We start from the raw sequence: 10,755 nt of genomic DNA on the forward strand, positions 1-10,755 counted from the left end.
ACAGAGCTGGACTGCCAAAAAGCCCAGCAACATGGAAAACTTAAAATGTCTCAAAGTAAATTGATAATAAACCTAGCTAGGCTTAAAGTTTGACTTGAAAAATGATCACGCAGAGTTGTAAGTGGGTCAGATTGGACCCCTTTGGTGCAATAACCCACTTGAAGAAGTAAATAAAGTATGATAAAAGAGTCGTGATTCTGGAGGACATTAGTGTTTCTCTGGAGAAGCTGCACGTTGTGATTTATTATAATCATTACACTTTGATGGAGGCAGTGGTTGTCAGTTTTCCAGGTGTCTCCGTAATGATGGAGCAAATTTTGTTGCGCTGTTATTTCAATCAGACAAGTTTACAGTCTTCCGATGATCTAACCCCGCACACATTCACCTGCGCATCCATCATGTTTAAAATGCTGCGCTGGTTGTTCCTCCCTGGCTGCAGCGATCAGCCTAATGAGCACAGATTGAATGATAAAAGCCGCGCTGGACAGGCAGGTGCCTTTGTGTCCAGATCACAGTTACAGCTGGACTTCATTCATATTAGAAATAACATGCAACCTGTTACACACTCGCACAAAGGGCCACATTCTAAGGCAGCGGCTTTGTGCGTTGTAGTCCGTACACTGATTTCACTTTCCATCTGTCAGCAGCTGTAGGTTCAGTGGTTCATGGTCGACAGTAGATAAACACTGCTGGCAGCTGTGGAACTGTAGTGCCTGTTTACTCCACACAAATCAACAACTTCATGTCAGTATGTCTCAAGTGTGAACACGTTAGCACCGTGACACATTGACCTTCGAGCTGCCTACATGACTGGCCAGTATTATGTTCCTATTCAGACAATGAATGCCAGCATAGAAATAGATGCAGGCCTAACCTGCATTGTTTCCTCAATACAACACGGTGCAGAGCCAAGGCGTTATTTAACTAGTTTGTTTCAGTGGTGTCTGGCTGAGCTCAGTTAGCCTGCATGCAGCGTGCAGGCTGTGTAAGATCAGGTTAATTGTCTTAAAAAAGTCAAACATCTCTGGGCCTTTCCCTTAGTTTAGCGTTTAGCATGCTAAAACGTGTTAGTTTTGCAGGCATTTGGTCATAAACTGCTGGACAAGCCATCAGGATAAACTAAAACGGCTAAATGAAAGACTGACACACCCTAAAGGAGTCAACTACAACAATGATAAAAATAAATTAGAATTTAATATTCCACTATGAAGAAGCCATCACGCAGAGATTCAGCTTTCATGTCACGGTCACATTCTCATGTGGCCCCAATTATCTATTCTTTCAAACACACACTGATAATGTATTTTTCATTTTGCTTTGGTTAACATTACAATTGTGATTAGAATAATTACAATTATAATTATGGTCCACCACCTCGCTGTCCTCGTGCTGAACCTCTCCATAGCGGTTGCTCTTCTCACAAGAATCAGCACAGAGGCGTGAAAAGCTTAATGCTGGAGCAATGTGAAAATCTGACGTGACGTGAATGAGGTCGCATTGCCACAAATTTGGCATTTTACCAAACGCACCAGACGTGATAATTCCCCAATCTGAACAGCAAGTTATTTGATTTAATGTGTTTTGTTTCAAATCCCAGTCTGAGTTCAGAATTTTGAGGAGAACATCTGAATTGAGCCACTTTCACCTGCAGTCTGACCGTATTGTAGCGTTTCTTATCTGATACCTGTCACTGGATTTGTTTGGTAACGATTCCTCCCTGACCCGGAGGAATCCATGTCTGGCTTCTTGCAGAGCGTAAATGTTAAACCATTGTGCTTCTGTGAGGTTTTGACTTCTTTTTTTTTTTTGTCCTCCTTACATCACAATTAATGGATGAAAATGGCAAGTAAAACTGGCGCAAAAAGCATCATTTGGTCAGAGATAATCACACAGTCGCCTCTTAAATCCTGGTGGAGCGCTAACATGAAAGCCTGCATATTAGATTCTCTCAATTCCGCTCGACACAAACTGATTAGTGTAATGGCTTTGTCCTGTGCTACATCATGAAAGTACTTGATCCTTTTGTGTGCGGTGTACCATTACTGCTAAACATTCAAACACACACAAGCACATGCACATGCCGGAGCAATAAGCACAGATAGGTATAATGTGTTTAGTGTGGTGTTCAATCTCTCACTGTCTTTCTTTATTACAGTCTTTATTATAATCATGTGACATTCCCTCAAGGCGCAGTTCAGATATTTCCACCTGCTAAAAGCTCAGGCTGACAGTAGTAGCAATGAATGTGGTGTTGCAGCACTTCGCCATGGGTGTTATTGCTTAGAAAAACTTGTGTCTTTGCTTGATTTCTCTTTAAAATGCTGCTGTACCGCCACTACTTGCACATAATAATTTGTCATGTTTTGGGACAAACTGAATTAACTGAACTCTCCAGCTAAATGGCAGCAGGAAGCCAGTGTTGACTGGGAGTTGGAGCGCAGACGCCATCTGATGTCTGCCACGATTCAGAGAGGAATTTAATGTTCAGCAAAGCACTCTGGGATCTGGGGGAATCAAGCCGTCCGTCAAACTGTTCGGTTACAGATTACAGATCTGGTATTTAATTCAAATCAGTATGCTGTGTTTAAGTAACGAATGAGCAACGAATGAGCAAAAACATTTAATGTTACACTGAAGACCAACAGGTAAGATTGAGATGAAACGGCTTCATCTGCATATTGTTCAGATATTTGAGATTTTACACAGTAGTAAAAATGTGGTGCTCATCAGACCGGTTGTGTCTTCTGGACCACCAGAATTCTGTGCTGCTCCTGTCTCTGTTTGGGAGTGCTTAAATGTGTTTCCACCTGGTTTTATTCATCTCTCTGGTCATCCATGATAAACAGGTGAAGAAATGCCCAAAAATGCCACGCTTTTGATCGCCGCGTCCTCTTTAAATGGATTAATGGTGCCCAACTGGAGAATTAGCACCACCAACAGTTTGTGTCAATGAGCCCAACTCCCAATATCCTGTACGACGGTAATGGATGGAGGCACGCACTCATTTGAATTTTCTAACGCTGATTTTCTGGAAATTTCCATGAAAACTTGACTTGTGTCGCCCCGACCACGTCTCCATCCGGCCGCGCATCCTAACCCCAGCCGAAAGAAAAACACGACAGCATCAGTAATTCCAGCAAATGGCAAAAAATGACGTACTGTATGGTTAACATTCAAGAGCCATCGCTGGAATCATGACTGCTGTCCATCAGGATGGTTTCCAAACCTTTGCCACAGCTCAGAAAGCAGTTTCAAAAATGATAATATTGTAAGGAGTACTCGTCGTGTCTTGATGCTGGACTTGTTGGACTAACATTGTATTGGTTTAAAACTTTTACTGAACTACTATCACCCTGTTATTTGATTATGAAGCATTAAGAACATTATGCTTTGTATCGCCCCTCCATCCCTCCCACACACACACACACACACACAAACACACACACACACACACACAGACAATCCTTCCTCATTCTTTCTCCCTCATGTGCTTTCACGTTTTGTCTTGCGTGGGTCAAAATCTGCTGCTGTTTGAACCAGTGAAGCCCACTGAGGCACTCTGGGCTTCGGAAATAAACTTGACTTGACTTTAACATGCAGACACTCCCACACAAACACACACACACACACATTCAATGACATATTCATGGCTCACCCTCCGCATTGCGTGAACTGGCTCCCATGTCAAACCTTACCTGTAACGTTGGATTTGACATCTCTGCTGTCCATGATAAGAAGTTAGGGACACAGAGTTTGACTTGTCTGGGCTCATAATACCTAAGTTCTTATAACTTTTCACACTCCAGTAGCTGCAAGCTCCCCTAAGGAGTTGTATCCGCTGCATCTTTCAGTCTATATCACCTCATTTCATTTGCCTCTATTATACTCCATCACACCTTATATCTCCCGTACGACTTCATGAAACCTAATTTGCCCCCCATTGTCTCGGCGACATGCAGCGAGACGCAGCATGAGTGCCTCTTCCTCAATTAGTGGTCAGTCATCCTCCTCTGGAATCCATCAAGTCCTGCCTACCTCGTTTATTCGCACTTCAACCTCCTTCTCAACTCCACATTTTCTGCCTGAGAGAAACCTCCCCTGACATGCGTGATTACTAAAAAGCCTCTCACTGTCCTTTCCCATCATACTTATTCAGCTGTGATGAGGCCTAATTCTGCCCTATAGAAGGCAAAGTGTGAAATTCAGCTTTTTCTATATGTCATTTGCCGTATGTGGATGCTTTATTCATTGGTGCATAGGAAAAAGGGGCCTGAAGTAGACGACGAATGACGAGTGTGTATAAACATTTAATGAACGCGATGTTTTGGTGGCTCTGCGCTGGCTACAACACACGTAAACCTCCATGCCAGGACGGCAGAGACACCGCAGCATCAAAATTAAGGAAGGATCATGTGGCGTACATTCTGTATAATTAACCTCTTGCCCCCCTGAGCTCTTCTTGCTCCAGTAAAAAGCTCCACTCTCACACCTAACGGGTGTAATCATTAATTAGTGATGATTCCTGGATGGAGGGAGCTTGTTCAGACATCATTTAAAGCTCCAGGAGGAAGCACTCACTTGGCATTAATGTGGCATTTGCTGCTAGCACCTCAACAGGGTCATGCCTTCATGAAGTAACTTCACTGTACTCTACACCTTTTTTTTTTAGTTACAGTACATTAATGCAGCTTTTGTCCTCTGAGACCAATTTTCTCCTGTCTGCTGCTGAGTGCTGTAAGAAACAAGCTGGGCGACTGTGGCGGCGTTGCTCTCTGGCACCACACACTGAGAGAAAAATAAGCTCCGTTTGTCAAATATGTGGAAGCGCCTATTTTTGTTTTATTGTGTAAGCATGCAGTATATTGGATTTATCATACAACATGTCTATTTGTTATACAGGAGCTTGTTTTCAGGGGAGTTCTTCAGAGACTCGGCTGTATAGGATTTTTTTACAGAGGAGCTCATAAGGAATAGATTTTATAACTCTTATCAAAGACTGAATAAGTAGTAGCCCTCAAGCACGACTGCAGTGTAGCATCCTATTAAATGTAATGAGTTACCAGCTGCCTTACATAACCACTATTCCAGTAGGACTGGTGGGCTGGTGAGGCTCCTGGATTGGCTTATTCCCAGTATCTTGAAGATAGTAATGAAGAAGATGAATGAAGATGGTAAATCTTATTGTCATTTCTATTATCTTTTATTGAAGGACCATGTGTTTCTCCCTCCCCAGACAGTAGGTAGCTCAGCGGTATATACAGTTTTTGGAAAGCGTCCATGCCACGGAGTGGAGTATAATCAGAAAACAACACAGCGGGTCACAAAACCACAGTGCTATCACAAAGAAATGTGATGTCTGTACTGTGTGTGTGCTGTCTTCTGTTCTGCAGAGTAAAAGGAAAACTTTCTAGAGCTTAAAACACAATTAAAAATGTTCTTTACCACTTTTGTCACAGGGGCATCATGTAGTCCTGCACATAGGGCGTCATTTTAGTGTGGAAATGATTTTTGGAAAAACAGTACAATAACAAATCCAAAATTTCCAAAGCAGAATGTTTCAAAATCACACTAATTGGCACACGGTACGAGTAGTTGTCCACACAACAGCAGAGCGCTGTGAAAAGAGCCGAACACCCTGCTGAGGAGCTGGAGGTCTTCCTGCTCCTTCTTCTTCCATTACTGTGTGCAATATTTAAAACTGATCCAAGGTCAGAAATGTGCCAAATATGACTGCGCCAAATATGTCTTTTTATTATATATATATACATATTTGATCAACGATCGCTGTCAGTGGAATGGCGGACCCCGCCACTAACAATGAAAACTATAACACAGAGAGCCAATCCCAGGATGTAAATACACTGAAAGGTTGCAGCTGAAAAAATCCCCATCACAAATGAATTATTTTTCAGAATTAGAGCACGGCAGGCAGTGTGACACTTCGCACAGAAAGTCAGTCAGTTCAGAGCACTTGGGATCCTCGTACCGTTTTGCATCTTAGAAATATAACACAATAGGTGTTTAATTTTGGCCTGTGGCCCCCCATTAAGTCTCACTTTTGGTCCTCCAAAGGAAAAAGTTTGGGCACCGAGGGTCTATAGAGAACAAGGCAAACAGGTTGGTTAAATAGAGAGGAAATGCCTGCTGCAACAGCGCATGTATGTATTCTGAGTGGTTATCTCAGGCTTTTCCAAAGGCATTATTTCTAAACCTCATACTCTTGGATTGGTGGAGTGTGCAATTTCCTCTTTCAGTGCGACCACAGATAGAGGGACCTTTTTCAAATGGTGACAAAGCAGAATCTCTTATCAGAGTCCTCTCTGTGACATCCCACTTTTTAGACAGAGGGAATTATGGGCTGTGATCAGTCGGAGGGGAGAGAGAGAGAGGATGCCCTGATACAACAGAGGCGGCTATCAGAGCAACTGTAATTTCAAGCATGCATTATTCAACAACGCTGTAAGATCTGTGAAGCTTCAAGATTATTTACACTTTGAAAAGCACTGGCAGGGCAATTGCAGGCATGTCCTATAGAGCCCTGAGGTAATATCTCAGCATTTGAGAAGAGATACAAGTTTTGCAATTTTGAGCACACACAATATATATTATACTCTAGAGCTTTTCCATCATCGTTAGTTTAAACCACTGACCATGCCATGAATGATGCACAAAATGTCAATAAGATGGCAGAATTATTGAGAATGGACCATATGTCACATGCTTCTCAAGGAATCAGCAGTCAGGATTGTTCTTCCGAATATACGTGTGAGCTGTTTCTTGCAGCAGCATCTGTGTGTCAGGGCCTTTACATTCATTATGGTAATTATCCATGGCAGCCAGCGATGACTCCTGCATGCTCTGTGTCCACCGAGCTGCCGTCACAGGAAGGGCATGGCCCACGCACTGTGGCCTGCATTTACAGCACTGTGTTGCGTGTGTGTGTGTGTGTGTCTGAGTTTATTTGTGTCTATGTGCAACTGCGACAAGCATTCCCCACAAATATAACTCAAGCATCCACATTCTTCTGTTTCTAAGTCTTCCCCTCACTCTCTTTCTCCTCTCTGCCTCTGTCTGGGTGCTGGGTGTGATGCTAGGGCTCTGTAGCTGTAAGCGTAAACACCTCTCCATCTCCACATGAAGACAAACAGGGGGGCATTATCAGGCAGGGGGACAGACCCTGCATTCAATCTTCAACTATAATATAACCCCCTACCACCTCCTCATTGGCATTCATGAGGTGAAATAGCAGCTCGCAATAGAACAGATGCTCTGTTTGCAGTCTTATTCGTCTCATTTGTTTAATCAAACATCAATGCGTAGAATTTATCACACTTTGTCACTCTCCTGCCTCATGTGAGCTTATTCACACTGGACGATTCAGACTGCACCTGCTGACCTGAAGAATTCAATTTTGAGTGTGAACCACATGAAGATATGATAGTTTGACATTTTTGGAAATACGTTTATTTACATACTTGCCCAGAGTTAGATGAGAAGATTGATTCATCTGTCATGCCTGCACAGTAAATATGAAGCCATACAGCCAGAGGACGGTTAGCTTATCTTATCTTAGCTTAGCAAAGACTGGAAACAGGGGGAATCACCTAGTCTGGCTTAGCCCAAAGGCAACAAAATCCATCTACCAGCACCTCAAAAGCTTGTTAATTAACATGTTATATCTAGTTTGTTTAATCGGTGCAAAAACAGATAACACACACTGTGGTTTACAGAGGAACTGTTTCTCGGCCAGGTGCAGGAAAAGTGCATAATTGTCTGTCAATCTATGAAACTATGAACAATTCTACAGTAGTCTTAGCATATCATTACAATTGCATATAAATGAGAAAAACCCTTTTTTCCCTACATTATATATCTGATATGTAGCATGCTAGATTCTTTGCCTTTGTCTTTATCTTCTCAGGCCTTCTTTAAGTAATTGACAAACTGTCTTTGTGCAAATGCATAAGAAAAGTAGCACGCCATAAAGCCAATGTGATTTACTCCTTTAAATATTTGGTCTCATCTTTCTGCACAGCTGATTCTATACAGTATGAACGTAGACAAAGCATATATCCTTTGAAGAGCTGTTAGTGTGAAGCAGGCACGGTGCCAGGATTTCAGTTTTGGATGGGCGAAGTCATTTTGTCTGGGTCTTTTAATTACTGCAGTTAATACTGTTTGCCTTCCTTTGACACTCTCCAACTGGTAGTCTTGCTAAAACAGAAAAGACTAATATCATGCTGTGCGAGGCAACTACAACATCTGGTTGATTATGACACTTTTTTAAATCTTTGCACATGCTGTTATATGGCTCAAATCATGCAGATATGAAAACTAATCTATCATGCTTATTTTTTGCCGTGTACACCAGAACATGCATTCATTCAGAACGCTGATATTTTAATTCTATTTAAGGAAATCCAATCTTGTATGGATGATCTGGCTGGATTATTATTTGTTTAAGTTGATTCCAGTGAGACAGAGACAGATTGACGGATGGCTGAGCTAGATTGACTTCTAACAAGAGAGAGCAGCACACTGTGCTGTCAATTCATAAGCTTGTCTCAACAGAAACCATCTATGCCTTCAAGGCAATATAGAGGCAATCAAGTCAGGCCGGAATTTTCCGCTCTACCTCCCATTTTACCTACAGAGTTTTCTAGTCTCAAAAGTAAATGCACGTCTGCTGCTGAACAGCATCCATACAATGACAGGCTTAAAGGCCTGGGCCATTGTTAAATAGCCTGTTGAGATTGATGCAGACTTCACACGTGATAGTACCCTAATAAGTTTTTTCAGTCTGTATTGTGGGTATTGTGGTATTTAAATGTTTCTGCTCCAACCCCATGTCAGGCGTGAAGGAAAGTGATCAGTAATGAATGAAAGGTGGTGAAGTAAACAAGGTAATGGTCAAGCAAGTGCAGGAACATGTACAACAGTTTGTGTGTTGCTTTTATGTTATGTAGTTTTTAAACTTAATCCATTCGTAGTCTTAGTCTGACGCAGACAGTTGCTGGTAATCTTAACACAATATATGTGTGGCCTGCTCAGGAGGAACATCTGGCTCGACGTGTTTGTTGACTGGTATGTTTGTGCATGACACTAGAGGTCACAACTTCAGGCCAAAGCACAAAGGAAACACAATGTGCCCTCACACAGTAAACCAGGTGGCGGTAGAAGTCAAACGGATGGCATGTAGTTAATGCCCAATGATTCTCTGTTACAACAATTATTGTGGTATCAAAGCACTTTATTTGGTGTTACAGATATGATGGAGTATGGACGAATTTAAGCTAAAAACATTTTTAAAAATTAGCTGTAATTAGCAAGAGAATATGAGGACACACAAACTGCCCCCCGTTTGTTTGGAGAAGGAATTCGATCAGTGGCCGATTCTGACATACTGCACCTTCAATGCTGACCGGATGTGCATCCCAGTCAGGATCTCCAGTCGTGTTCACCAACCTTTGGAGCCCTGACAAGTGAAAAATGTGTTACGCAGCCTCGAGCGCAGGAGAGGACGTAATAAACCGACATGTATGTAATCTGCACCGTTCTAGATTTCTTTCAAATATGGTTGTTTTGGAAACATTCACACATTAAACAAGAAAAAAAAAAGAAAGAAAGAAAGAAACATTTTCATCACAAAAATCAAAGATGTGTTGCTATGGAAACTGTGCCTATCAGTGTGTGTGACTGAAAGTCTGTTTTGTCGGCATAATGCCTCAAACATCATTCTGGAGCTACGTCTTATCACACTCCTTGCTTGTTAAAAGTTTGTGCTACTTTTGTGCCTGATCTCCATTCTTCTCCTCACTTCCGATCAATGTGCTTGACATTTCTTTTCAGCCCGCGTGGGACTTTCATAGACATGTAGACTTTTTAAAAGTCTGGGGAAAAAGGTGTCAATTAACACCTTCCCCCAGGTCAAGCTCATGAAAGCTGGTCCTATACACACTTCCTGTTGTTGAAGAATTTTGGCTAAATGCCTTAATTCTCAATGGATATGCTGTATGCTGCAGAGTAAGATACACATCAGATGCATAACTAGTCAAGTTGTGTTGCCGTACATGCTTTCATTAATTAAGTTGTGACTATTAACATGACATTGACATTTCACAGACAAAGGCATCTCATCTTGATATGGTGCATGATGACCTTAAGTTTAATTAGCTCTGGTATCATCACATATCATCTCAGTGACAAGGCGCTGAGAGATCTGCAGCTCGCTGCAAACCTCAGCAAAGAAGCCTTGACTGACTGTGTGTGACTCAAGCCGGCGGTGCCACGAGGTTCAGAGTCTTACATATTGCCCATGAGCTTCCAGGATGCTCTTATGTATCAAGCTTTTTTCTATTCAAGCACACGGTCCTCAGTGTTGGCTACATGCCCGCATAAATCACTCAGTTTTCATCTGGCCTGTGAATCTATTTAGCGGCCCATCACCACTTCGAGAACACAAAGTCTGACCCCAAGACACAAGAAAGCCACTGCATTTTATCATTATTAACCTCAGTTTACCCCAGAGGAGATCGCATCTCTTCAGAGCTATTGTGTTTCCAGCTAACTCCTGCTTGAAACACAATCTTTGCAACAATGAGCTGTGAAATTTGCTACCTGTGAATCCTTGGTCATGCAAAATTAATAGGGGAGTCGAGTATTGACTTAGGCAGCATATGACTTTGGAACATGAAGAAATTATAGAGTATGTAAAGATGTATTTATATACGTGTAATTGAATATCTACATGTCGTG

The sequence above is a fragment of the Chelmon rostratus genome, chromosome 10 (genome assembly GCF_017976325.1).
Source record: "Chelmon rostratus isolate fCheRos1 chromosome 10, fCheRos1.pri, whole genome shotgun sequence".
Lineage (NCBI taxonomy): Eukaryota > Metazoa > Chordata > Actinopteri > Chaetodontiformes > Chaetodontidae > Chelmon > Chelmon rostratus.